The sequence below is a fragment of the Taudactylus pleione genome, unplaced genomic scaffold, assembly GCF_031769625.1.
Source record: "Taudactylus pleione unplaced genomic scaffold, aTauple2 ptg000538l, whole genome shotgun sequence".
Lineage (NCBI taxonomy): Eukaryota > Metazoa > Chordata > Amphibia > Anura > Myobatrachidae > Taudactylus > Taudactylus pleione.
In genome coordinates this window covers 270,001-297,378 of record NW_028284940.1, presented here as the reverse complement: position 1 = coordinate 297,378, position 27,378 = coordinate 270,001, and the positions used below count along the sequence as shown (strand labels likewise).

The 27,378-nt window shown below is 44.0% G+C and overlaps 1 long non-coding RNA gene across 1 annotated transcript in view; it reads right to left on the bottom strand.

The window, feature by feature from the left end:
* LOC148500944 (uncharacterized) overlaps positions 1-27,378 on the bottom strand; it is a 57,514-nt gene that overhangs the window by 27,359 nt on the left and 2,777 nt on the right. The window contains exon 2 of the long non-coding RNA XR_015870100.1: positions 26,820-26,993. This is a non-coding gene — a long non-coding RNA (uncharacterized LOC148500944). The remainder of the gene's footprint in view (positions 1-26,819; positions 26,994-27,378) is intronic.

Sequence of the window (27,378 nt, the reverse complement as noted above, 5' to 3'; positions counted from 1 at the left end):
CATCTTTTCGGAGCAGAAAATATATCTATCTGATTAAATTGGCCATGCACCTATATTCCTGCACTTGTATCCGAGGGATATATAGGGTGACTGGAGTTAAGCCGGGTATGGTGGATTTAGCCTTTATTACCAATGATATATGGTTGGGTGAAAATTGTGCTTTCCAAGTCTTACCCCAGGGAGATAGGTAGTGATGATAGAAATGAGCTCTGTAAGGTGTAACAGCGCTCCAACACCGGAATAATTACTCCTCTTGGCTGGTAGACCAGCAGCAGAAGCTGTGCTGTATGGAGGAGAGTCCAATATGGCGCCTTCCGCGCTTCGCAGCTCTAAACACCTCTTCTCTTAGGGGACCCCCAGTGCTCTTTGCGGGGCTGCAGAAGGTCCCGGATCGCAGGGGTCCTGACACGGTCCGGCAGCGGCCGCGATGTATCCGGGATGCGGCGCGTCTATAGCGCGGAAATAGAGGCCGCGGCTTCTGGAGGTCCCGTAGACCCCGATGCAGAGGCATCCTCAAATCCGCTCTCTAGACCCGGGAAGGGAGAGCAGGTCCAGCAGGTCAGTAAGCAGGAGAGGAAGCTGATGGAAGCGCCACCCCAGAGCGAGCAGCAAACGGCAGCCGCAGCGATGACGTCACGGGGTCGGCGCCCGGGGCTCCAAACTTGAGGCCACGGCTTCAGGATGGCGAGTAGACTGCAGATCGCCGGAGCACACCCGGACCCCAGGGAATCCAGGAGACAGAGCAGGGACACAGCGGGCACCCTCAGGCAAGCAGGCAAACCGGGCAGTATACTTTTAGGTGGCGAAAATCAGCCTCTACAGCTAGCTTTAGCCGCAGCTGTAGCTAAAACACGTCAGGCCATGAAGATAGTCAGGCCACGCCCCCACCATTGCTCCATTTTTAGGATACAGGCACTGCTGCACTCCAGCCTCCATGCTGTCCCTCTGGGGAGCCACCCCGCCTCAGACTGCAGCGCTAAGGGCGCACTGCGCAAAGAAAGAGGTAAGTCCAGTTCTATAGAAAATAAACTTCCTTACTCTGCTCTATACTGCTAGGAGACAGGAATAAAAGACAAGAGGAAGAGGCTGGGACATATATAGTGAGGGAGCAGTCCCTAAAAAAAACTTCCCGTCTATACTAAGGGGAACAGATCCTATATTCCAAGGTGTGGCTGCCATGGAGAAACAAAGAAGAATAAGGTATTTGCTCCAAGATAATGCCCGACCACATGTTGCTGTTGTTGCATTGACAGCACTGACTAATGAATGGCACAGCACTGGAACAACCTTCATATAGCCCGGACTTCGCACCCTAAAATGCCACAATTACAACACAAAGTGATGTCACAAAACAGTCTACTGCACGTTTTTGAAACGCTGCAAAAAATGTATTGAATGTGAAGGACGCTACTTTGAAAAATAAAAAATGTTCAGATCCTGTGGAGTCATCTGATTCTGAATCAAAAAAAAAAAAAGTCTCATTACTTTTCAGTCATGTCCTCAAAATTGTCGATTTTTTTTTAAATGATCACATTATGTAAATAATAGCTATGTAAACTTGACTTTACATTAAAAAAAAATAAAAAAAAAATATATATATATATATATATATATATATATAAACACAGGTTTTTTATAGCTTTTTACATAACTTGATAAAAAGAAATTGACAATTTTGGGTATATTTTTTAAAAAATATTAGCCAGTTAAGCAAATGTGAGACACACCTTTATGTTCCTCTTGGTTAGCAGTAATTCTCACCTTGCTCTTTTGCCCAGTGTCTTTAGTATGGTGGAATCATGAATGCCGACATTAACTGAGGTAAGGACTGAAGTTTCTTAGATGTTCCACTGGGTTCTTTTGTCACTTCCTGGCTGAATCATCGATGCATTCTTGGAGGAATTTAGGTAGGGCACTGTTCCAAGTATTCTCCAGCTGGAGAGAATAGTTCTCACTGTGGTTCTTTGAAGTCCCAGAGCTTTAGAAATGGCTTTGAAACCCTTTCCAGACTGCTATATTTCAATAAGTCTCTTCTCTCCTGGAACTTTTTTGATCGCGGCATACTGTGCTGCTTGTTGAGACCTTTTAGTCAACTTCACACTTTTGAAAAGTTTCTATTTAAAGCTGGCCATACATGCTACAATTATTGGGGTGATCCACCCGATATCCACGGATCACCCCGATAATTGTAGCATGTGTGCGGGCAACCGAGTGTTAAATATTGCTCGGTCGGGCATGCCGGATTGTCCAGCATGCCCGTCTGATGCGATATTTAACAGGTAAACTGTCGCCCGCATCGGGCTATGTATGCCCAGCCGCGGCCGACACAGACATTTCCTGTGTTCCTTCCCATGGAAGGAACAGGGAAATGTCTCCTCACCAGGGGGCGGAGCGCAGACGTCGGGCTAATAAACTGAGTAATCTCACAGTGTATGCCGCGGACATCTGCGGCTGGCAGGCTGCCAGATAAAATGTCTGTCGGTTTGACAGGCATTTTATCTGGCCGTGTATGCCGAGCTTAAGTGATGTTTAGATTCAACAGGGCTAACAGTAATCAAGACTGATTGGATTTAATCCAACTAGCAATTCAAATTGGTTTAATGAGTAAAAGGGCCCACATATCAGTGATCACAAGCAAACTATTCACATATTGTGATTTCCCCCCCCCCCCCCCCCAATTTAAAAAGATTCCCCAATCCACCAATCTCCGTCAATACATTACAGATCATGTTCAGGAAAGACAGATCTGCCACTCTTGAAAAGCTCATCATTACTTGTCAGATAATCGGCTGATTGATAGTGTATGGTAACAATCTACAGTCCCGATTGGTCGGTGAAATATTCTGCAAATCTTTGGGATGCACCAAAACAGTGTAAAATGAACAAGCCACACACATTGCTGAACCTCAACTCTAGAAGGAGCCTACTAAAATGACAATCCAGCATGTCCTAAAGTGAAATAAGATTACACACAATATGTGGGAGCTGCAGAGAATTGGAGTGGCTCATTTCCGTTTAGGTGGGCTGATTCAACATTGACCTATTTGGGACTTAAGATACCTGTTAATCCTTCTGACCGTTATGCAGTTAACTTTCCTGTGGCCATAAGTCATATCTTAGCTGACTTTCAAGATTGGAAACATTTACCACTCTCCTATATAAGTAGATGTCATTGATAAAGATGGTCTAATTTCAAAGGTTATTGTACCCGATTGAAATGCTGCCATTACTACTAACAGACTCCGATTTGAAAATCTTTGCTAAAGCTATTAGCAGATTCATCTGGTCAGGGAAAAAACCTAGACTATCATATTTAAATTGAGCCAATCTCCAGACTTAGGAGGTGCAAACCTCCCTTTTATTAGCAGTTATATCTTAGCCGCAAATGACCGTTACGCCGTGGATTGGTTAGAGAACTCTGATGACTTTGCGAATACTGACCTACAAACAAGCCTTTTGTCCTGACATTCCACTTCCCAGTCTCTTACACATGGGACCCACACAGCATTTCCCTCTTCTGTTGCTGCCAATTTATTGCTCACCACTGCCTGTGCGGCATGGCAATTATCCCATTCTAGGATGGGTGTCTCAGCTCACACCATTTTCCTTCCTTTACTTCACAATGCAGGGTTTCGGAGATCTTCCATCTCTATCGCTACAGTACTACGTTCATGGCATCTCCAGCTTAAAATGCTTCCCCATGTACGTTTATAGGAGGCATTTCCTCACCTCTCCATCCCTTTATTTGAATATTACCAAATTCTGAGCTATGTGGCTAAATTACTATCGAAGCTAACGGAAACTGATAGAACGCATGTGCTGCGCCGCTGCCCTGGGAGGTTGTTCTACGTCCCTTTTGTATACACATATTAAACGCTCAATTATTATAGATGAGATGCAGACTGGTATTGTATATTTTCCTACCACACATCTCCAAATCATACTCACTGCCTTTACGCGCCTCAATAAAACTCAAATTTCTGCCTCCTATGTGGAAATGCATTACAAGCAGTGCTTATATCACCCTAAGTTGCGTTGTTTGAAGGGTGCATCATCAAGACTTGAATTGTTTTAAATGTCAGATGCCTGAGGCAGATCTTTATCATTGTATGTGGAGTTGCCCAGAGGTAACCAAATTTTGGACCCTTGTTCACAAATATATTAAGGATACCCTGGGCATCACTTTTGCCATCTCCCCTGAATGGGCCCTTTGAGACATCTATTCGACTCCTCGACAGTGTAGACTTTCCGTGGGGCATTGAATTTTATTGGCCAAAATTGATACGGAAGGAAATAAATATTTTTAGTTATGGTAGACTTACCTAGATAACTCCTTTTCTTCGGGTCCATAGGGTCCACAGGGATACTATGGGGATGTTATGGTTGGAAGACCAGGCATCAAACATTTAAAGCTTCTGCTCCCACAATTTCCCCCAATCCTTCCCCATATATACCCTGCCCCTAGCCATAGGACTTCAGTTTAGTTAACAAGGCTCAAGGCATGAGAAGGAAAGAGGAGAAGGAAGAACAATCGTACACCAGAAACACTCTTAAGGTGCATACACACGGTACAATCTGTACCGCCAACGACTTGAAATATATCGTTCATAGATATCGTTCATAGATCTTTCAGTGAGTCATCCTGCCACATCTCTGAACAGGGAAAATTTACAATATCGTCCAAGTTGGCCTGCAGGCATGGACGATGAAAGATATCTTTATCGTCCATACGGGAACGCGCATCGTTGGTCGATCGTTCACTACCTAAAGATGAACGATATATCGTTCAACGATATAGTTATTGTTGATATCGTTCAGGAAAATCGTCCCGTGTATATGCAGCATTACATAAGATGAGGGAATCTGTCACCGAAAGAATATAACCCAGTAAAGCCAGGTGCGTCAGGGTGGGTGCTCTTTGGACCTCTAAGAAAAGGAGTTATCTAGGCAAGTCTACCATAACTCTAATTTTCTTCTTCGGGATACACAGGGATACCATGGGGATGTCCTAAAGCAGTTTCCCTAGGGTGAGCAGAAAGGAGGAGAACTCGATGCTCAAAGGAAGCATCCTGAGTGGCAAAAGTATCAAAGGCATAAAACCTAAGAAAAGTGTGGACAGAAGACCACGTGGCTGCCTTGCACAACTGTTCAGCGGAGACACCACGACTAAATGCGAACGATGGCCCTACAGACCGATTAGAATGTGCTGTCACCATGCGTGGAACAGAAGATCAGCCTGTGTGTACACCTGAGTGATAGTCATTCGTAGCCATCTCGCCAGAGTCTGCTTATTAGCTGCCCATCCTCATTTGTGAAAACCATATAACACAAAAAGATCATATGATTTTCTAACAGTTTGTACGTTCCACATAGATACAGAGAGAGCATGAACTACATCCAGGGAGGCTTCACCTACAGAAAAGTCTGGAACCTGAAAAGCTGGAACAACAATTTCTTAATTCACAAGAAAATGGAACACTACCTTAGGAAGGTAACCCTCCCTTGTACGAAGAACAACTTTATCCTGGTGAAAAATCAAAGACTGGGAGCGACAAGAGTGCTGCCAAATCAGAAACTGCGAGCAGAAGAAATAGCAAGCAGAAAAAGTTCTGTTAACCACTTCAAATCCACACAGAGTCCAAAGGTTCAAATGGGGAAGTTTGTAGTCCCTTAAGAACCAAAGACAAATCCCACGGTGCTACCGGTGGAACAAAAAGGAAGCTGAATTAGCAAAACTCCTTGGAGAAAAATTCTAACATCTGGCAATGCCATCTTCTTCTAAAACCAGACTGACAGTGCAGAAACCTGCACTCTCAAAGTGGCCAGGCGTAGACCTTTGTCTAATCCTGCCTGAAGAAATCCTGAACATCTTTGGATCATACTTCCTATGAGAACACCATTGACCAAAAGAATACCAAACTCTGTAATAGATGCGGGCAGAGGCAGGCTTCCGTGCCCTAATAATCGTTTGAATTACAGAACTGGAAAAACCTTTTGTTCTTCGGATGCAAGATTCAAGAGCCACGCCGGCAGCGCCAGACGGGGTAAGTCCAGATGTCGGCAGGGACCCTGCGTTAGCAGATCCTGCCATACAGGAAGAGGGTACAGGAAGAGAGACTGTCTATGAACAGATTCTGTATGTCGGTGAACCAATGACGTCTGGGCCAAGCTGGAGCCATCAGTATTACTGTTCCACCTTCCTGCTTGAACTTCATGAGAACTTTTGAGAGTAGAGAAATTGGAGGAGATAGATACGCAAACTTGAAAACCCATCTCACTGCCAGTGCGTCCACAAAGGCTGCTGATGGGTGTTTGGACCTGGACCCGTTCCTGGGGACCTTGTGGTTGTGGCGTGACACCATGAGATCTCTCTCTGGTAGACCCCATTTGTTTACCAGGAGCTGAAACACTCCTGGATGGAGAGACCACTCTCCGGCGGGTATGTCCTAGCGACTTAGGAAGTCTGCTTCCCAACTGAGTACTCCCGGGATGAATATTGCAGAGATGGCCGGAAGATGGCGTTCTGCCCAAATCACAACCTTTGTCACTTCTCTCATGGCTGCATAACTTCTTGTGCATCCCTGATGATTGAGGTAGGCCACTGTAGTCACATTGTCGAAATGGATCTGGACCGACATGCCCTGGAGCAGGCCCTGTGCCCTGACAAGTGCCTTCTATACTGCTCATATTTCCAGAATATTTATTGGCAGATGACTTTCTTGATTTGTCCATCTTCCCTGAAAGGTGTGATGACCTGTCACTGCCCCCCATTCACAAAGGCTGGCGTCCGTGGTGAGAAGCACCCAAAATGAAATCCAGAACGGACACCCTTTGTTTAGATTATTTTTTCTCAGCCATCACAGGAGGGAGTGACAAACCTCTGGAGTGAGAAAGATCCTCTGAGACTTTATAAGATGATGCGGTTTGTTCCACCTCTCGAGAACAATCTATATAGATGCCTGAAATGGAACCGAGCATACACCACCATGTCGAAGGTGGATACCATTGATCCCAGTACCTGCATTGCTAACAGAATAGATACCCTTCTCTTGTGTAGCAGCTTGCATATTCACAATGATAGATCTGCAATCTTGTCCTCTGGCAGAAACAGTATTTGCGCCCGAGAATCCAGAAACGCTCCCAGATGTACCATCTGCTGTGTTGTGAAAGTGCCGATTTCTTCCAATTGATTATCCAGCCGTGCCCTTGTAGGCAGGCTATGGTCATTTGAAGATGGTTTTGTAACATAACCAGAGTCTGTGCCAATATCAGCAGGTCGACCAGATATGGCAGAATTCTTACTCCCCGACGCCTGAGATAGGCTGTCATGACTGCCATTATTTTGGTAAATACCCGGGGAGCCGTGGATAGGCCAAAGGGTAGAGCCTGAAATTGGTAATGTTGCTAAAGGACAGCAGACCTTAAAAATTGTTGGTGGGATGGTATAATAGGAACATGCAGATATGCATCCAGAATGTTCAGAGAAACCATGTAATCCCCCGACTCCATTGCCAAATAATTGACTGTAGAGTTTCCATATAAAACTTGGTTACATGGATAAACCTGTTGAGGGTTTTTAGGTTTAGTAGAGAGCTATAAGCCTCATTCAGTTTCTGAACCAGAAACAGATTGGAATAATAACCCCTTCCCTGTTGAGACACAGGAACTGGGATTATTACCCCCTCCTGCAGCGGGGAGTGAATGTCTTCCTGAAGGGCCAAGGCCTTGACTGCATCCAATGGAAGATTTGTGAAGAAAAACTTTTGGTGTAATGTCTCCTGAAAGTGAGGGCATACCCCTGAGAGACCACTTCTCGGACCCAGGCACCTGTAGTTGTCTGATGCCAATAATCCGCAAACTCAAGAAGTCAGCCTCCCACCTAGAACAGGGGTCAGGGAACTTTACCTTTTACCCCAAAATATATGCCAACGTTACCCCCTTGATTTGAAAGGAAGGCAATCATATAGTAGTGCCGCTTGTACAAACCCCCCCCAAAATAAAACACTTACCTTAATCCCCACTCCTGCATCCGCCGCCGTCCTGTCTGCCCGGCCGCTCCTCGGAACTATTGGAGATGTCATGACATCTCTCCCATAGTGCACTTGGATAGAGTCGGAAGCTGGAGTTCAGAAGAGAACTCCAGCCTCTGGCTAATGCGGCGCTGCAGGGAAAGAGCCGGGCGCCCGCTGATAATAACATCTCAGCGGGCGTCCGGCTTAGAGCCTCCCTGCGGCACAGCCGGGCATGCATATGAATCATTCTATATTATAGAGTGATTCATATGCATGCCTGGCTGTCCGTCCATTACCCCCAGGAATTTCATTTTTACCCCATGGGGGTAATTTACCCCTGTTCCCTGACCACTGCCCTAGAAGCTAAAATTCCAGCATCCACTGCAGCCCCTCTCAGATAGGAAGCTGCTTCCTGTATGTGGGAGATGTTAGTCATCTGTTCTCTAGTAGCATTTGATAGTTAATCCTCCAATGCCCCTATCCATTCTTCAACAGCTTTGGTTACCCAGGCCACAGCCATAGCTGGATAAGTACCCGCTCCAGATGACAAAAATATTGCTTTAAGACAGACTTCAATCTTTTTATCTGTGGAATCCTTAAGCAAAGACGCTGATGGAATAGGCAATGTAGCATTTCTAATTAAATTTATTACATGAGCATCCACAGTAGGAGGTACCTCCCATTTAGTACATGCAGAAGGTGGAAACTGATACAATTATGTTATGCTTTTAATCACATAAAACAGTTTATCAGGGTTACCCCATGCCTTCTCAATAAGCTCTGTAAGCTGATCAGATACAGGAAACTCCATTTTGACGACATTACAGTGGTGATTAAACATTGGAGCCTTCTTACTATGAGCTGGTTCATCTAGGACTGATTTAACTGCCCTTACCAAAGAAGGAACATCCACTGTGGATGGATGATCCTCCTCCCCAGGAGGTTGATCCTGGAGAGGAACAGTGTGCATCATTTGATCCTCCTGATGATGTGTTTGAATCCATGTGTTAGGCAGACTAACAAAAAGATAACTTGCGTTCAGGCGCTTTGGTCACTACCGGTCTGTTATCAACATCAGATGGTGCCATACTCTGACTAGAATGGCCATAAACATCCTTCCATGAAGGATGCATAGGAGGTGCAAACACAGTATACTGTGGACACCCCATCCAAGGAGGCATCCTAGGAGCAGCCATATGATCCACAACCTTCATCATAACCTGGGGCAAAGAGGAAACCCAAGATGGTTCTTGTCCAGGGACAGGTAAACTGAATTGGTGAGGTGACTATATAAACAGACAACACACAAACCATCCTTTACGTCCTGAGAGAACACAAGTCGTACAAGACTTACAAGGAACCAGCACAGGCTGCTCCCCCCTCCTGTTTCCTTTGATCTTTTGACATGGTCAATAAAGGCAATAATTGCAATGTTATGTGACAACCTTTACAAAATCTCAATTGAATGTGAAGTACTCAGAACTAAACCTCCACCCCAAGAGGATGGAGAGAAAACAGAGATCGTTATAATTGACAGATTTTATAAATAAAGACAGTGTCAATCAGGAGCTAGCAAACAGCCACAAACCATGCATCTGTAATATAATTACAATTGGCTCTAAAACAACTTACAGCATCGCAAAGGAATGGTAGGACATAGAGCACCATATACCTTAACCAAGGGAGAGGAATACAGGGAGACTGACTCAGACCCTCCTGAGACAACAGCTACAGGGTGCACTGAGCGTGGACTGTGAGCGTTTCATATACACGTGGAGGGTAGAAAAACCCTTCATAGGGACTGCGTCTTGGTCGGGGGAGGAGTTGCCAGGTGAGCGCTTACCTCCGCTAGGCTGCGTTAGAAAAGCTGGGTACACTGGCCTCATGGCAGCATCTGCTGCCGGTCCCCGGCGTCAGACGATAAGGCCCCGACTGGTGTAGTGAGGACACAGACAATCCTGGGCCCTGACAGCAGCGGCTACTGATGGTCTCTGGTACCAAAAGCTAGGACTGCAGCACGCGATTCCTCGTAAGCAAGGAATCGCCTTACTTGACATCTCCAAACATCCGATGCAGTCCAGGTCGCAGCATTGCTGCTAGCCAAGCTCAGCTGTGACCCGACCAAAATCACCAACACAATTACGGATGTTGCGGCCCGGCGGAGGTAGATGGAGTCACATTATCTGCGTCTGAATACAGAAGTGGAGTACTGCTGACTCAAACATAATAAAATAAAACATAAAAATAAAAGCCAGAGCAGTCCCGTTACAAAGGTGCGTCTTGATCCTGCCGCACCAAACAAACAACTGAATTCCTATGGCTAGGGGCTGGGTATATATGGGGAAGGACCCGGGGCATTCTGGGAGCAGCTTTAACAGTTTGGTGCCTGATCTTCCAACCATAATATCCCCATGGTATTCCTGTGGAGAGATGCAGTCAGGAAGCAGATGGTTGCAATGCAGACTGTCATATCCCGGCAAGGAACTAATGACAGGCATCGAAATCCCGACGCCTGTCATTAGACTTACGCCGGGAGCCCGACACACCGATCGAAGGTAAGCCGGGCGCAGACAGCCGTGGGGGAGGGTTAGGTTAAGGGCTCCCTAGGGGGGGGGTCTGACTTAGGGTTAGGCACTTGGGGGTCGAGGTTAGGGTCAGGCACTCCTAAAGGAGGGTTAGGGGGTAGAATAGGGTTGGTTGTACTTACCTTTTGTAACTTTGGGATCTTCAACCCTGCTGGGCTTCCGCTGTCGGCTGGTGGTATATCATACTAATCCCCCTGGACCCCGAATAAACAGTTCTTTCCCAATGGGTCTCCGACGACACTGACAATGCTACGAATTTCCTACTTATTCCATATGGATTGGCTGGAATTGTTGATTAATAGAGTGTGGAGAATTTTTTTTGCAGTCTGGCTGCCATATGTACATACTTTACCTTCATCTGTGAAGGAAACCCTCCGCAATGCTGTAGTGTTAAGCTCATGGTACAATCTAGAAATGCTTTCCTTGGGCTCTCCCCCATTCTAAATTACTTACTCTTCATCTCTGTAAATATATTCTCCTTTAGACAATATATACTCCTACATAATTTGTCAAGTTGCGTGTAGCTCTCTCTCTCTTTGTTTATTTTGTCATATATATGTGAATGTTATTTCTTAGATTAAGTACTGTTGGAAACGCATTTATTTTTCTCTATATGAAAGTAATATGAGGTTCTCCACAATAAAATATTTAGAAAAAAAAAAAAATACAGACAAGAATGTAGGGGAAAAAAATAAAATAAAAAAATAAAGTTTTGCGAGTATAAAAAGGGAGCAGTACAAAGTGTTTAAGAAAAATCACATTTGCTTTTATCATACTATGGGCCGTATTCAATTAGAAGCGAAAAGCAGAGATCCGCAAAAAAGCATCGCCGATTGAGTCTTCTCCGTATTAAATTACATCCGATTTTCGCGTATGTGGAAAGTCAACGCAATGTAATGGGCGAAAAATATTCGCCTCTGAATAGCCGGAGAAAAGTAGTGCAAAATTTTTATTTTGGGGTGCAAAGGTGGGGAAAACACTCAGAACCCTGGGGACAGTCCCCCAAAGGACAACTGTGTCAAAAAATTCCAGGAAAAAAAAAAAGCTACGAACACCCCAAAAATTTACTTTTGATTTGGGGGTGAAAAAGCACAAAGTGGGGGGACAACTTTGCAAACTAGTGAAATAAGATTATGGGGTGCTCTAAGAAAGGGTCAAGTGTTTGGGGGATTGCAGGTGCTTTTATGAGGGAGGAATTTCACTTCATACTTCACTTTAGACATTAAAAGATGCTTGCACCCATTTTCAGGTACCCCAAATTTGCCAGGACTACTTATTTTCTACAAAAAAAACAAAAACTGGTTTATGCTATTCTTCACCACTCGTGCAAAGACGCTAATTAGAGGCAATTGTACCAACTTAAGTACCCCAAACAGTTTTATTAGGTCTAATCGGGCACTACTACATTGATCCCTAATGTTTCAGCATCTTTTTGGAGGGTTCAGACTGATATTCTGACACCACTTTCCGCCTGTTCTGACTTCGCGTGTCTTTTGGAATTTAATGGGGCGAATAGCTGGTACGCGCACGATAAGTATCTGCTGCTAAAATACGCGATGTAGGCGAAAAGTCCGGCATGCGAAACTTTATCGGAGGTGCGAAACTAATTGTATACGGCCCTATGTGGCTTACTGTATGTACGAGTCAAACTATAAAAATTTATTAAAAACAATACTTTGTGTGTATTAATCATTCCAAATAATGTAATATGGTATTAAAGCCAGGCCAACATGAACAGCAATTTAGATGGTCAACAGAAAGCGGTTATACTTATGAGCTTATTAGTACTTGGTCTACTCTATCTTAAAAGACATAGGGGACTATTCTTTCATCTATTAGTCGCAAGATGTGCAGCCCCATAAAAAAAATAAAAAAAGATTTAGGGCCAAATGTAATAGGGTGACAGTTTAGAAAAGTGAGAGTTTCTGACACTTTTTAAACTTTGATAATGTAATAGAGTCCAAAAACAAAGTAACAGAGCGAACTTGCATGTTTTTTTAGGCTTAAAAAACTCACGATTAAAAATCTCATTCAGATGTTTTCCCATTTTGAAGATAAAACTCAACCAATGTGAGAGTTTACTGCTAAACTCTCACATTTTCTAAACTCTCATCCTATTACATTTGGCCCTTAGAGTTGAATTAATAAGCCTTATACAAAAAAATAAGAGTGGAGAAAGAGAAAATATCAATCAAACAGATCCAAACTGTCACTTTATAAGCGGTATTTTATCACTCTCTACTAAGATGGGATACACTGTATTCAATAATGTCAATTTGCAGCTTAGTATCCCTAAGATCCCCCCCAATAGGATCCCTCCCCATCTCCCCCTTGGCCCAAGCATGCGTACAATGCCGTACTTAGGACCTCTGGATTATAAACCCAGAAATCAGCACATTGCAAAGCGCTGGTCTTATTGGGTTAGCAGCCTTTTGCCTGAAACCAAATACAGACGGAGTTACTAAAAGCAGGGATACATGCGAAGATAGGTGGAACGAATTGCATTTAAATGCAATGCATGATGCATCCCACCCCTAGACTTACTCCTAATGCACCGGTAATGTCAGAAAACTGTCACTGCAAAACCTTCACTGATCCTTCCATAGAAGTAAAAATCTAAACTGCTCAGTCTGACTCAGCAGCGCTAATGTACAATCAATACTACATGGCTTAGGCATGTACACAGAGCACCCACCTCCGGCATAAAGCTGCAAGCCAGTAGATCCTGGAGTACAAAAAAATACCTCCACACAACCAGTCACTCCTTCACTTAGAGAAGCTCCAGCCTACATGATTCACGCTCAATAAACCTAAAAAGGGAATGACATGTGATACTCCCTCCTCAGGAAATATGAGATAAAACGAATGCACATGAAAGTCTGCAGTATTTGCAAATGCAGCCAAATAAAACTGGAGAAAAAATTACAATGACTCTCTCCAGAATGTAATAATCACCCTTAAACTGTAACGTTAATAAAAGAACTCAAGTCTACTTTAGAAACATTGAACTAAACTAAAGATTTGAATAGCCATATATCGTTAACACCATGAAAACTTCTTCTCTAAATGACATTGAAATAGGCCAGACACCAGCACTATTAAAGCAAACTAGACGTGCTTTATGAGATTACTACTACACTAAAGGCCAGATTCAGCGATGTCAACCAACACAAAGGTTAGCATACATCTCTGATGGTACTCCAACTGCCCAGCCACATGCTCCATTCTACGAATGTTCAGAACTGGTCCAGCATGCTTCCTCACAGTCCGTAATTAGCCAAAGTATGATAGAAATGCAGCAGCATTTCAATCGCCAGAGACCTGAACCCATCTCAAAAAAGGGATAGTCACAAGCATTTAGGAGCAGTGCAGGAATGTATCTAGCTCTTGGCCAGAATGACTGATTCACGGGCCTCCATAATAAAGTTTTTTTTATTGACATTGTGGAACAGCATGCATGACATCATGCAATGTTGCACTGCTGAAAAGCAGAGGAGTCATAGCTTGGCACGAAAGGAGCAGCAACCAGAAAAGAATAAGTTAAGTGAGAGCCAGAGGAATGTAAGGGGCTGAAGTGTCAAAGGGGGCCCCAGAGACACAGGGGGAAAGGACCTGGACAGACAGAGGGGTGACAGGGAGCCTGGAGAGAGACAAGGGGCAGCAGAGTGGTGAGGGGGAGTCTGGAGAGACAGGGGGTGACACAGGGCAGGCCTGGAGAGACAGGGGGAGCCTGGAATGAATGGGGGTGGCCCACTTGTCCCTTACTTCGCTATACGTGGGTTGCAACAAAACTTTTTTACAAACTGACAGATGAGCTTTTAAGAGCCAAATGTGAATCTTAGGTCTATGGTTTATGTACTTTTCATTAACGGGTGTATTACATAAATACAGTATTTTTGTCTATGGTCTTTAATGAAGTTTATTTCTTTTAATTTTTTCTAACTTTTGGAAACAACTCACGAAAGCTTGATTGTAATTTTCTTTCAAGATCAAATATTATTTTGATCCGTTGTAACAGGGCCCATAGGCTGGTACCTACTCTACCCATTTGGTAATCCACCATTGCATTTGTCATTCTGCTTGCAAGTCAATTCAGCATGAGGTCCTGTAGTGAAGATAGTACACAAACTATTACAGCACTTTTTCCTTATCATAGTACACAAAAGTGCGTAAGGCTCCAGCGGGACCTTGTACTCAATTGAATCTGCTCCCGTCTCAAGGTTTTACTTTAATGTTTTTTTTTTCCAAATTGTAAGCCGTTCTACAATAACTTCAATAGATATGTTTTGGTATAAAATGTTTTTACTTTTACCATTCAAAACACCACAAAATAAAATCTTTAATATTGTACATCTCCTTTATAAAATGCAGTAACTCATAAGACCAGTATATAGCTTGTGCTCACTGTTTAAAATAGAGACACCAAGTAATAGACAACATGTCTCTTAAGATGGTCATACACCTAAAGATTAACAACTATTTGGCTGGTTGGAAGGACCATCAAACATTTGGTCCCACACCCTGGAATCTGTTTGATTTAACCAAATTTGTCTGAAGAAATGTTTTCCATATTCCGGCATTTGGACAATGTCATCAACGACCAGCGGGAGCACGCATCGCTGGTCGTTGAGGAGCATGCATCGCTGGTCGTTGACGGCATACACATTGGCCAATATTGTGAAGTATTACGTTCAATCGCTCATAATATTGGCTAGTGTGTACGCGGCTTTAGATTATTGTTGTTTCCTATAATTTACCAACTAGTTGGATAGTTTTAGCCAGCTTTGGGTGTAGATTAGCAGATAGATAGTAAAACGACAATGTCTTGACAGACACCAGAGGGGAGATGTACTAAGCTCTGGACAGTGATAAAGTGCAGAGTGATAAATGAATAGCCACTCAGCTACTAACTGTCATGTTACAGGCTGTGTTTGAAAAATGACAGTTGGGAGCAGATTGGCTGGTGGTTTATCACTCTCCAGTTAATCACTTTTCAGACTTTTTAGTCAATAGGTCGACTGGGACATAAAGTCAACATGTAAGAATGTCGACAGGGTCAAAAGGCCGACACATGATTATTTTTTTTGTCCTAATCTTCACCCTGACCCTCCCCCTTGGTGCCTAAATTCCCCCCACCCACAAAAAAAAAAAAAAAGCTGACCTTTTGTACCAATCTACCTATTGACTGTCTTAACATCTGGTGTCTATGTAGACATTGTATACCTTTTCGCTGTCTATCTATAGTTTGGCACCCGCCAGCTTTAGGCTTCGCCAAACAATAACAGTATTTGATCTATTCGGTTATTAGAATACAGATTCGATTTTATTCGGCTTTGTTTTGTCAGTGAAATTTTGAAAAGATGGTCATGCAATCAGTGAGACTTGGCGTTTGCTAAAGGACATTTATTCGGCACTAATAAATTAGATATATATATATATATATATATATATATATCGATCAGCTATGAGATGAAATGCGTTCGGACTACCTCTATGGACTGATAATCTCACTTATTTTCACTCCTGGACGTGTGCTACCTACCATTTGTTCGTTGTCTGGATTAAATAAATGTATTATGTTTGAGATAATGTGGAGTCTCTCTACCTTTGGGACCTAAGTGTTCCTAAATATATTTGTATGTATATTTGTATGTGAATAATATCCATTCCACTGAACATATCCATATGGTACACACTATGCGTGATTTTTATGCTTTTCTTTTACATACAGTATATATTGAACTTACTTGATGGTCAAGTGACCGAAGATCATTCCTTTGTAAAACAAGAGATATGGTAAGAACTTACCTTTGTTATCTCTGTTTCTACGAAGTCCATAGGGTCCACAGGGTTGACCTTGGGGTATAGGTTGGGAACCAAATCCGGGCACCACGCAGTTAAAGCTTTTAGCTCCCAGGATGCACTTGGGTCCACTCTCCCTATAACCCCGCCCCCCAGCCAGAGGCACCTCAGATTGTAAGTAGCCAAAGGCCGGAGGAGGAGAGAAAAAGAGAGAGAAAACTGGAACACTCTAGAACCATACTCACAGAAAAGGAGACGGGAAGCCGGTGACCAGTAACACAGCCCATATGAAGCCAGGTGCGTCAGGGCGGGCGCCCTGTGGACCCTATGGACTTCGTAGAAACAGAGATAACAAAGGTAAGTTCTTACCATATCTCTTGTTTTCTACTTCAGGGTCCATAGGGGGTCCACAGGGTTGACCTTGGGGATGTCCCAAAGCAGTTCAACCAAGGGTGGGGACGCTCCTGTGCTGAGAGGAGAATCCGTCGCCAAAAAGGAAGCATCCTGAGAGGCAAAGGAAACCAATGCCTAGAACCTTAAAAAGGTATGGACAGAAGACCACGTGGACACCTAGTAAGGCAAAACAGCCGAGGCGCCACGACGAGCCGCCCACGAGGGTTACACGGCCCGAGAAAAAAACAAGCCTCAACGACAGAAATGCCCACCCATGGGTAGGCCCCTGAGGAAGACATACGAGGCCATCCAGTCAACATTTCCTTATAGGCCGGCCATCGTTTCCTGTTAAAACCAGAAACCGCAGACCACCAATAAGGAGTCCGCTTACCATAAGGAACTTGAACGGATCACATAAAGCCAAAGAGGCCGGACCACAGTCCATGAGGCCACAACAGCCGAGAGGACTGGGAACTGAATGGCCATACCATAAGTTCCAGAATAATATGGAACCTAAAAACCACTTTAAGAAGAAACACAGGGCGAGAGCAACTCACACCCTGACATGATGCCCTCCAGAAGAGGGAGCCACATGAGAACGCTCCCCATTCAGACACTCTCCTGGTTGATTTAAACACCCTGAGAGAGAGAGAGAGAGCTTAAACAATAGACCATGTAATGGCTATCACAACCAGCGGTTCCATTGACTGTCCCCGGAGGGAACAAAGAACCACTACTAACTCCCCAGGAGTCCCTAGGGAGGACAAGTGGAGACATAATCCAGAAAACACTCCAAAGGATGAACTGGATACCAGAGCGGAGCAATTCCATATCTTAACCATACCGACAGTGTAGAGATCCGCACTGTCAGGAAGGCCAGGCCAAGGGTGAAACCCAAGCCAGCTGGAAGGAATGCCAGAATATCTGGAAATCCTGGACACCGGAGGATCGTATCGACAGGTACGATACCATAAGAATTATGTACGCCACAGTCCGTGGCAGATCCCAGCAAAGTCTGGCCTATCTGCTCTAAACATCTCAATGAAGACAGAGCCAGGGAAGCCCGAGGACCACAGTAGGGGCGCAGTTAAAGACAAGCGATCCAGATCCAGGGAAAAACAAGGACCCTGAGACAACAGGTCCAGATAGTGAAGCAGTAGGAACGGAGCATCGAGGAGGAGACTCCGAAAATCTTAGTACCAGTGATGTCTGGGACGACCTGGAGCCCCCAGAAGGAAAGCCCCTCCGTCTCGAATTAAACTTCCGAAGACCTCGAGGAAGAAGGGAGACCGGAGGACACAGGTACACAAAGTGGAAGGACCACTTCACTGACAAAGAGTCACTGAAGGTAGCTTCAGTACTCCTAGAGCTGGACTGTAACACCGGTAATGTGTGATCGAGTCAGAAGGCCATGGGGATCAATCCCCTCAGGGAGGCCCCCTCTGCTCACCAGGAGTTGAAACCTCTCTTGGAGAAGAGACTAGTCCCCGGGATGCACGCCGTGACGGCTGAGGAAGCCCGCTTCCCAATGGAGAGCTCCGGGAATAAACACCGCAGAGTTGGCCAGGAGAAGACCCTTGGACTATGTCAGAATGGGTGACATTCCTAACATTGCCACCCAACTACCAGTGTTGCCTAGATGGAAGCCACTGTTGTGACACTGTCGGACTGAACCTATTCAGGTTTACCGTGACAAATGGGTTAGGCCAGAGTGAAAGTCCAAGACAGCTTAAAGTATCAACAAGTTAAGTGGCAGGGCAGAAGCGACAGACGTCCAACTGCCCCGAAATGAATGCGGACCAGACACTGTCTTTAGCAAAGAACACCCTGGACGAGATGGCCATAGCCACCCGGACAGAGACCAACTCGCCTCCGGAGAAAGTATCATCGTTCGAACAGCGATCCGATGGAAAAAACTCGATCCATCTGGAGGGGAGTCAATTATGGCAAGGCCTGGAATGGAACTGAGCACATTCCACCCTACCAAAAGGTAGACACTCTGGTAGACCGCGCATCACAAAGAGTAATGACATATGTCGACTGCGTAGATATCCGCACACTCGAAGTTGAAGAGTGGAGATCTTGTCTTACGCCAGAAAAATTCTCAGATTCTGAGAATCCAGCAGTGCTCCCAGATGAAGAAAACCCTGTGAGGGATGCAGGGAGGACTTTTCCTCCGTTGACTAATTATCTGTGCCGAGAAGAAGCCCCGGTTATCCTGACCTGGCGGTAAAGTACCTTGGTGATCCTGCTAAAAGCAGGAGACCGTACAGAGAAAGGAGCATTCGGATACACTGAACAGGTGAACTGTCAGAAAATCCATAAAGCTGGTAAACCCCGGTGGAGTTGAGGACAGCCCCAAAAGGCAGAGCCCGAAACTTACAAGTGTTGCTGTGGCACAGCAAACCTGAACCCATGCTGATGAGAGGGCTCTGTATGTACCCGTAGGTACGTATCCTGAATACTCGGATATACCATAAAATCCCCAGGTTCCAAACATCGGATGATGGAGCATGGACGATTCCACCTGAGTCAAGGCACCGTTGGAATCTGATTCAGGGATTTGAGACAGAGTATAGGCAAAGGAGGACCAGTCGGTCACCGCCCCAAAAAGAAAGTAGAACAACCAGTCCCTCACTGAGATAGTGAGGTTGGCCGAAATAGCTCTGCTTACCACAAAGACTGTATAGCTTTCTGGGATTGTAAGGCCCTGATCAGTTCTGAAGAAGGGCCCGTGTAACAATGCCTGTGAGGAGGCTGCATGAGCAATGAGAGGCCGTTGAGAATCAGTACCTCACTCTGGAAATTCCCCAGATGTAGACCTGTCCCGTCAGGCTGAGGGTATATCCTCAGGTGTAGAAACAGGGTCGTCCGGAAGTCCAGGACTGCTCGGTACTGGATATGGTGGCCCCCGTGGAGGCCGACAGCCTAGGAAAAAACAGGCCTTTAGGCTGACCCTGAGGACAAAAAGACTTAACAGAGTTAGTCCGAATGTAGTGGGAGTAGCTAAAGACGGTATCTCCCCATTAGTGATACTGCCAATGATGCAACGATCTTGTCAAGGTCAGGACCAAACAAGAACTTCCCCCTGGAAGGAGTGTGCACCTCTGCTTTCCCATAACGCAGCCATAGGGTACTGCGGCGGATACAGACGCCGCCGAAACCCTGAAAGTTAGAAGACCGGCATCCCATGAGGTAATCCCACATATGACCACTGCATATTTTGTGAGCGGCAAAAAGATATTTGAACCTCAGACGTGTTGGAGGGGAAAAACGTCACAAAAGCATCACCATGCGATGGCCATGGTAGGACGGGCAACAGGCCCTGAAAACGAGTACATTGATTTCAGGCAAAGTTACCACCTACGGATCCGTAAAATTCGTCCAGGCCGGGATGGGAGGCGTATTAATGCCTGTAACCCGATGATTAACATACAAATCCATCCCAGAAGGGGATTTCCATTACTTGTGAGGACCCTCAGGGAATGGGAAACAGGAGGCCTTTGTGACTCCTCGTATCTGGGGACAGCCAGACTCCCGCTATGAGATCCACCCGCTGGGCAGAAAACGGGAGATGTATGATACTGGTGCAGGATCGACATTCTCTATATCCAGAATGAGCCTGGCTACCAGCCCCAAAGCAGGGATAATAATACTTGAGATCGGCTCCCCCCATGTGAGAGGGAAAGAGCCGAATATACCATCCAGTTCACGGCAGAGCCACTGGTCAGTAACCACAGGGCGTATATCACGCCAATTAGTATTTCGTATAAAACGACATCCACCAGGGTGGCCGTTGTGGTAATCCCTGCAAGTGGAATAACAGACCGATGTGGTATCGGAGGTAATTCATGTACTGTGAAAAACCCCGGCAGGGAGCGATAGTCTGTGACACAGGGGTAAATTGCAAGAAATTGCGAGATACCCCGAGTTCAAAAGGGCAGTATGGTGAAGTAACTCCAAGCGAGTGACGACAATGGGGCCCGCCCGGCGATCCTCAAAGGAGAGGATCCTGAGAAACAACGCCCTTTAAGGGGGTCGTGCAAGGGGCCCGGCACCAGATGGTGCCGCATACGTAAACCTTTCTGAGTTAAAATCCTCCGCACTAATTCCTGCAGGCTATGACTTGCAGGATAGCAATAATGGGTGCAGTATCGTGTGCAATCTCCTGGTCAGATATATCTGACTATCTTGACGGAAATATTAAGCAGCGCCATACCGGTCCTGACTGACGCTAAGATTAGCTGCAGGAACCCATTATCAGCGTACGCAACTCACAGTTCCATCTAAAATATGGCAACGTGCAGCACGCAACAGTATGTGACAAACCTCACAGATATTAACAAATATATATATGTGAGGTCTCAGAACCACCCCAGGTACACCTGTATTAGGGCAGATAAAGAAAAGGGATAGATATACACTGACAGGTGAGAGAAAAAGCAGACAGTCAGCACTAGCAAAAGTCACATACAATGCAGAAAAATATATATACATACATAAGCATGACATATAATATACTGCACAATGTCGCTACAATCAACTGCCCAGATTCAGTGTCTGGGAAGGCTATAGCGCTGTGTACACTCACCCAAAATGGCCAGGTACGCAGGGGGACTGGGCTCACTGACATCCTAAGAGTTCTGCAGCACCACAGAGAGAAAATGGCCACTGGAGACCTCAGAAGAAGCGTGGCCCGCGGAGGAAGCAGCTCAGCGACGCCAGACTGTAGTATTGAAAGGCGCGCTGAGCTGAGGGGAGGAGCCGCTAGACAGGGAAGGCTTCCTCCCCTGGCTAGCAATTAACCCCCCGGGATGCCGGCTCCCGCTGCCGCTATAATCCCTGGTGGGCTGTGGACACGCGGGGTATGCCTCCATGGAGGGGGAGCCCGCCGCCACCGCTAGCGCCTCCGGTCTGTCCCCAGAGACCGGAGGCATAAGGCTGCATGTACACGCGGGTCACCGCAAGCGGTGACCACGCGACTTACCTGTCCCCGTCGATCCGGCAGCAGCCCAGGGATTCCTCCAGAGCCCGGCTAGTACAGACTCTGGGGTCCCGCTGCGATCCCCAGATCTGTACTGGCGTCGCAGCGCCGGCGGGGTGTAGGAGCGGCAGCTCAGACGTCCATTGGACAGTCTGATGCTGCCGCTCTGAAGAGTAGTAAAAAAATAATAAAACAAAACTCTTTTAAGCTTAGAGGCTGCTAAGCAGCCCCCCTGCAGTAACGGTGACCCGACTCCGGCCGGGCACCAACTTAAACTGAGGTGCCTCTGGCTGGGGGGCGGGGTTATAGGGAGAGTGGACCCAAGTGCATCCTGGGAGCTAAAAGCTTTAACTGCGTGGTGCCCGGATTTGGTTCCCAACCTATACCCCAAGGTCAACCCTGTGGACCCCCTATGGACCCTGAAGTAGAAAGATAAGTCTTGATCCTCTCACACGTTATGATTGTTTTTACACTAGTAGGCGCTCTTAAATCTCTATTTACTGATAGATAGATATATATATATATATATAAAATATAAAATTAGTGTTGTACAAAATAGTCTACAGTTTCTATAAAAGACTGCTAATGTTCAGTGCACACAAGATGTTTTTATTATAATATCTACCATTATACCATCTATATAAAAGACATTGGAGGGGAGATGTAATTTAGTTTAACCACATTTCTCTTACAAGGCACCCTGAGTAAAACTTGAACATTTACCCACAAACCATCCCATCTGTAATAAGAAACACTATACTTTCTCAAGGTGTAGTTGAGATGGGGCTGTAGACTACAGTTGATTTAACCAGCATGGAATACTGCATGTTGCAATACAAAGCATTGGTACATATTACACCAACATGCATTGTTCCCCATTGACATAAGCATGAGATTCAGTTTATACCAGGATGCAGGACCACCATATGGGTGGTTTGTAATACCTCAAAACACTAGCAGTATCTATATTTCACATTTTTCAGAAGGTATTAATTTTGTAGTACTCTTCTGGCACAGGTTGATAATCAGTGCTTTTGATCTATATCTACAAATATGAAATTATACAAGTGTCACAAGCTTTTGCTCTACAGAACTCTTGAGTCTGTGATATGGTACACATCTCGCAATAAGGTATCACAATGAAAGCCATATGTATATCCGCAAAGGCTAGTTAAGGGAGGACGCATCTGTATTGTCCGCAGGTAGGAAGGCTATTAATCTGATTGGTAACTTGGATTGTGCATTTTGTTCATGTAAAGTGTGTCTACTTACACAGAGCCTGGTAAAGGTCAAGGTCCTAAACAACATCTACTTGTACTTACTAATTTGTTTGAATAGCAATTTGGTTCATTTCATGTTATACTTTTTATATTTCCATTTAAAAGTTAAAAATCTTGTCATATCTTAATTATTTGCACTAGGGCTTGTTACTTTTGGTGCATATGAGCAATATTTAAGTCTATACATTTGTGTTTACATTGCTAAATCAGTAACTTGTTGATATTGCAGTTTCTAGACCAGTGTTGGCTAACCTTGACACTCCAGCTGTTATGGAACTACATAACCCAGCATGCACTCCTACAGTTTTGCTATTAGGGCATGCTAAAACTGTGGCAGGGCATGCTGGGATATATAGTTCCACAACAGCTGAAGTGTCAAGGTTAGCCAACACTGTTCTAGACTGTTGCACATTTTTATTTATGTTTGCAAAAAAAAAAGTTGGTGTCCGGATACACATCACTCGACAAAGTTTCATATTCCTTGAACACCAATCACTCTTGTCTAGCCTAGGTGGCTACGAGGGAGCTTAGGAGCACATTCAGACCCGGATGCTAAGCTGCACTCTCACGCAGCTAAAAGGGGCTGGGTATGCCTTAGAGAGCGACGGCAGTTAGCGCACACGTCATCTCCCGGAAGTGTGATTAATCGGTGATATCAAGAGCCATCGGAGCTACACGCAGCGCTTGAGGTAGACTTTACCCCACCGCAAGCAAGCGATCTCTGCAAACTGAAATACAACCAAGTGACGTGTACAATGACTTCTTTGCCAATTATGCACACCCATAAAAAAACTCAGTTTTGACGGCCAGACACGCCTGCGATCGCAGCACCACTCCCCCGTTCACAAGCACCTTGCCGTTACCACCCACAAACGGCACTGTCACTCAAAGTAGCGTCCACTCTGTACTACGAGCGCGCGATTCTCGGCCGCAGTGACTGGTTCACGCATGCGTACTTTGACGCATATGCATATGTGCGATAATCGCCCATAGCGTGCGTTCGCAGCTTAGCGAACAGGTCTGAATCAGGCCCTTAGTCCAATGTCCCTTGTATTCAATGTTAATATATTTTACAAGTCTGCATTCATTTATAACTATTACCAAACTTAAATAATTTCGCCCTCTTTTTTTTTTTAGTACTTTACTTGATCAAGTTGACATGACAGATTATTGATCTAAATGTCTAAAGACACATCCACTTGCCAATTTCTATGAGCGATTGAACGATAATTTTCAATTTGCTCATGAATCGTGCATGAATTGGGCACATTAATGTCGGAAACGACCAGCGATGCGCACTCCCGCTGGTCGTTTTCGACATCAATCATCGCCCGAACATGCTGGTCAACCTGCCAATAAACGTCAGGTTGAGCATGCTAGCAGATGATTGATGTGCCTACACTGAAAGACTGCTTGTTCAGTGTAGGCACAGCACAGACTGTGAAACGACTGCACAATTAGAAAGTCGTAATATGCAGTCATTTTTTGGTCTGCTAGTGGATGTGCGGCTTCACACTTGTGCTTTTAATGCCAAGGTTTAGCTTTTAAACTTAATGTGAGCCTTATCTGCACCTTTTTCTTAATTTTTTTAAGAGCTGTTCATTTTGTTATTTGAAGTAGTTTCAATTTCCAAACATTTTTGCCTTTACATTTTTGGTACTTTCTTCTCTTTATTAAAATGTATATTTTATTTCTTGCCTGTGAACACACAATATTGTACAATGTACCAGCACAAGTCTGGTTTACAGGAAATGTTAAGTTTTTCAATAAACTTCCCCTTAACCAACATGAGAATGTATTTTCTGAGACAGATGTTTAAGACTTCTTGAAGTAAGAGGAGAGTCCTTGCTGCAACACAGCTCTTTGTAATGGGTCTACAGCTATTGCAAATCTAGTAGACAATCAGAGCTAACAAAACAGCACTACAATATACGAGAAACTGATAATGTATACTGGAAGGATAAATCACTATAGCCCCATATACTGCAGATCAAACAGAGAAAATATTGTGCTCAATGGCTTATACCAGTGGTTCCCAAATTCTTTTGAATCAGGGCACCATAGAGTATCAATCATTTTTTTACGACACCCCTAAGAGCAAATGTTACTTATTTAGAAATTATTACATTAAGTAAATAGTGCTCAACTGTGATCCTTAAATTCAGTTACATCGTAGTGGACAGGGGTTGTTTGGCTACATATTTTATGATTGCCAGCCACCGGCACTGGTTTTGTATATCACAAGATATTTTGATTTAGTCCTGGACTACCTAGGTTGGAAACTGTTAACTTATGCAATGAACCTAAAGAAAAAAATATTATATGCATGGCTGAAGATTGGTCTGCAAACATGCATTTCAGACATTCATTTAGCGATTTTATTTTACATGCAAAATCATCTAACGGACATGAAAGGCTTATATAGGACGGGCTTAGTTTGAGCAGTAGAAAATATGCATTATTTCGTCACTTGCCTTCCATTTGCCTCATAGCACGGCAAAGCCTTCAGTCTTCTCTTTAGGAAAGAAGGGTGTGATCACACAAAGAACAAAGTGACATCAGCTATACCAGTGTTTCCAAAACTGTGCGCCGCGGCACCCTGGGGTGCCTCGGGACACTTGCAGGGGTGCCTAAAGTTGGTAGTCAAGCACCAAATCAAGTTTTTTATGGTCAATGTAATGTAAATATATGGTGGAGGACAGGTTCGCACTTCTGTTTGTCCACATAACGGACCCTAAGGATGACAGGTAAGCACAATTTACTTTACTACATACTATATTTTTTTTCTGAATTTCTCTATAACAAACTATTGGCTTAGGGGTGCTGTGAAAACAATACTCTAGGGCGCCATGATTCAAAAAAGTTTGGGAACCACTGAGCTATACCATAGACTGCCAGAGCATTAAAAAAAGGTATTCAGCACAAGCAATATTATAGGAGCTGGAGAGAACACAGACATCTCAGAGTACAAAGACTGGATTCTGATACACAAAGAAATCTAGAATGGGAAACTGAAAAATATGCTGCAGTACTAAAAAGACTGCTGGACATGACATTGCTGTTTCTCATCAATTAATATGGCATTCAGAAAAAGTTCTCAAGCGATTTGAGACGTGAACAAAGACAATTTCTTTGTACACCGGAATTGGTTTCACATTACTGTCAACTTCTGCAAAGAGCAAAAATACAAGCACGTTATTTACCCAAAACAAATATATATGCTCTGCATACCATAATATCAAAAAGGGAAAAGTATAACTTTACTGTGACAGGTGATGCCATATGAGATGTTTCACATAGAGAACTGAACATTCTTCTTCTACAATGTTCTTTAGTGACAACACTGGGGCAGTCAAGAGGTTTATTGTTTATTTTCACTCAGGAAAAAATAAGATTGCTGAAACATTGTCAATATTAAATGAACATGACATTAACATGCTTGCAGGTATCTAGGCTTATGTCATCAGAATATGATAAATATGCTAGATTGTATGCATGTTTAAATAAACAAAAATATATGGAACTGAATTAGGAGTAATGTGGGCACGTGCAATTAAGGTTAGTTGTAAGCTAAAATAGTACTGTCAACATATATATATGCACGCTGTGTAGATTGGTACAAAAGTGCAGGCACCAAAAGGTTATAGTTTAACAGACAGAGGGATCTATTCATGTAAATGTGTGTAAACTTTTCACTATATATATATCACATCACTACGATGCGATATATAGCTTTGTTTAGTAGGAATTCACGCACTCTTACCTTTTTGCGTTGTGATCCAAAAATGAGGGCCCTGGCGGTCCATTCCTTTTCTGTGGTCCTCAGTAGCGTGGAATCGGAAAGCAGGTCCAGTGTGAAGTTGAATACTTCACGGCTTTCTACCCGTAATCGTTGCTGGCTCCACCCCCTTTCATAGACCAGCAGACACTGCAGCACCTATATAGTGACCCGATTGTCACAGATTAATAGGGTTTTTATCTGCTTCCCCAAAAATAATTGCAGACTATATGTAACTTTAATGCATCATATTTATATATATATTATAAAAAATTTTTTTAATAAGGTAATCGTTAATGTATAATTTTTATTAAAATAAGGTTTACATTATAAATGTATAATGTAATCTATTTTCTTTACTTTAATGTATCGTATATATTTATATAAGAAAAAAAAAGATTATAAATAAAAAATCCTTTTTAAGTAATGTAATCTTTAATGTACAATTTATATTACAAAAGATTACCTTATAAAAAAATAATGTTATATATTTATAATAGTTTTAAATATAAATATGATACATTCAAGATTATATATACTTAAA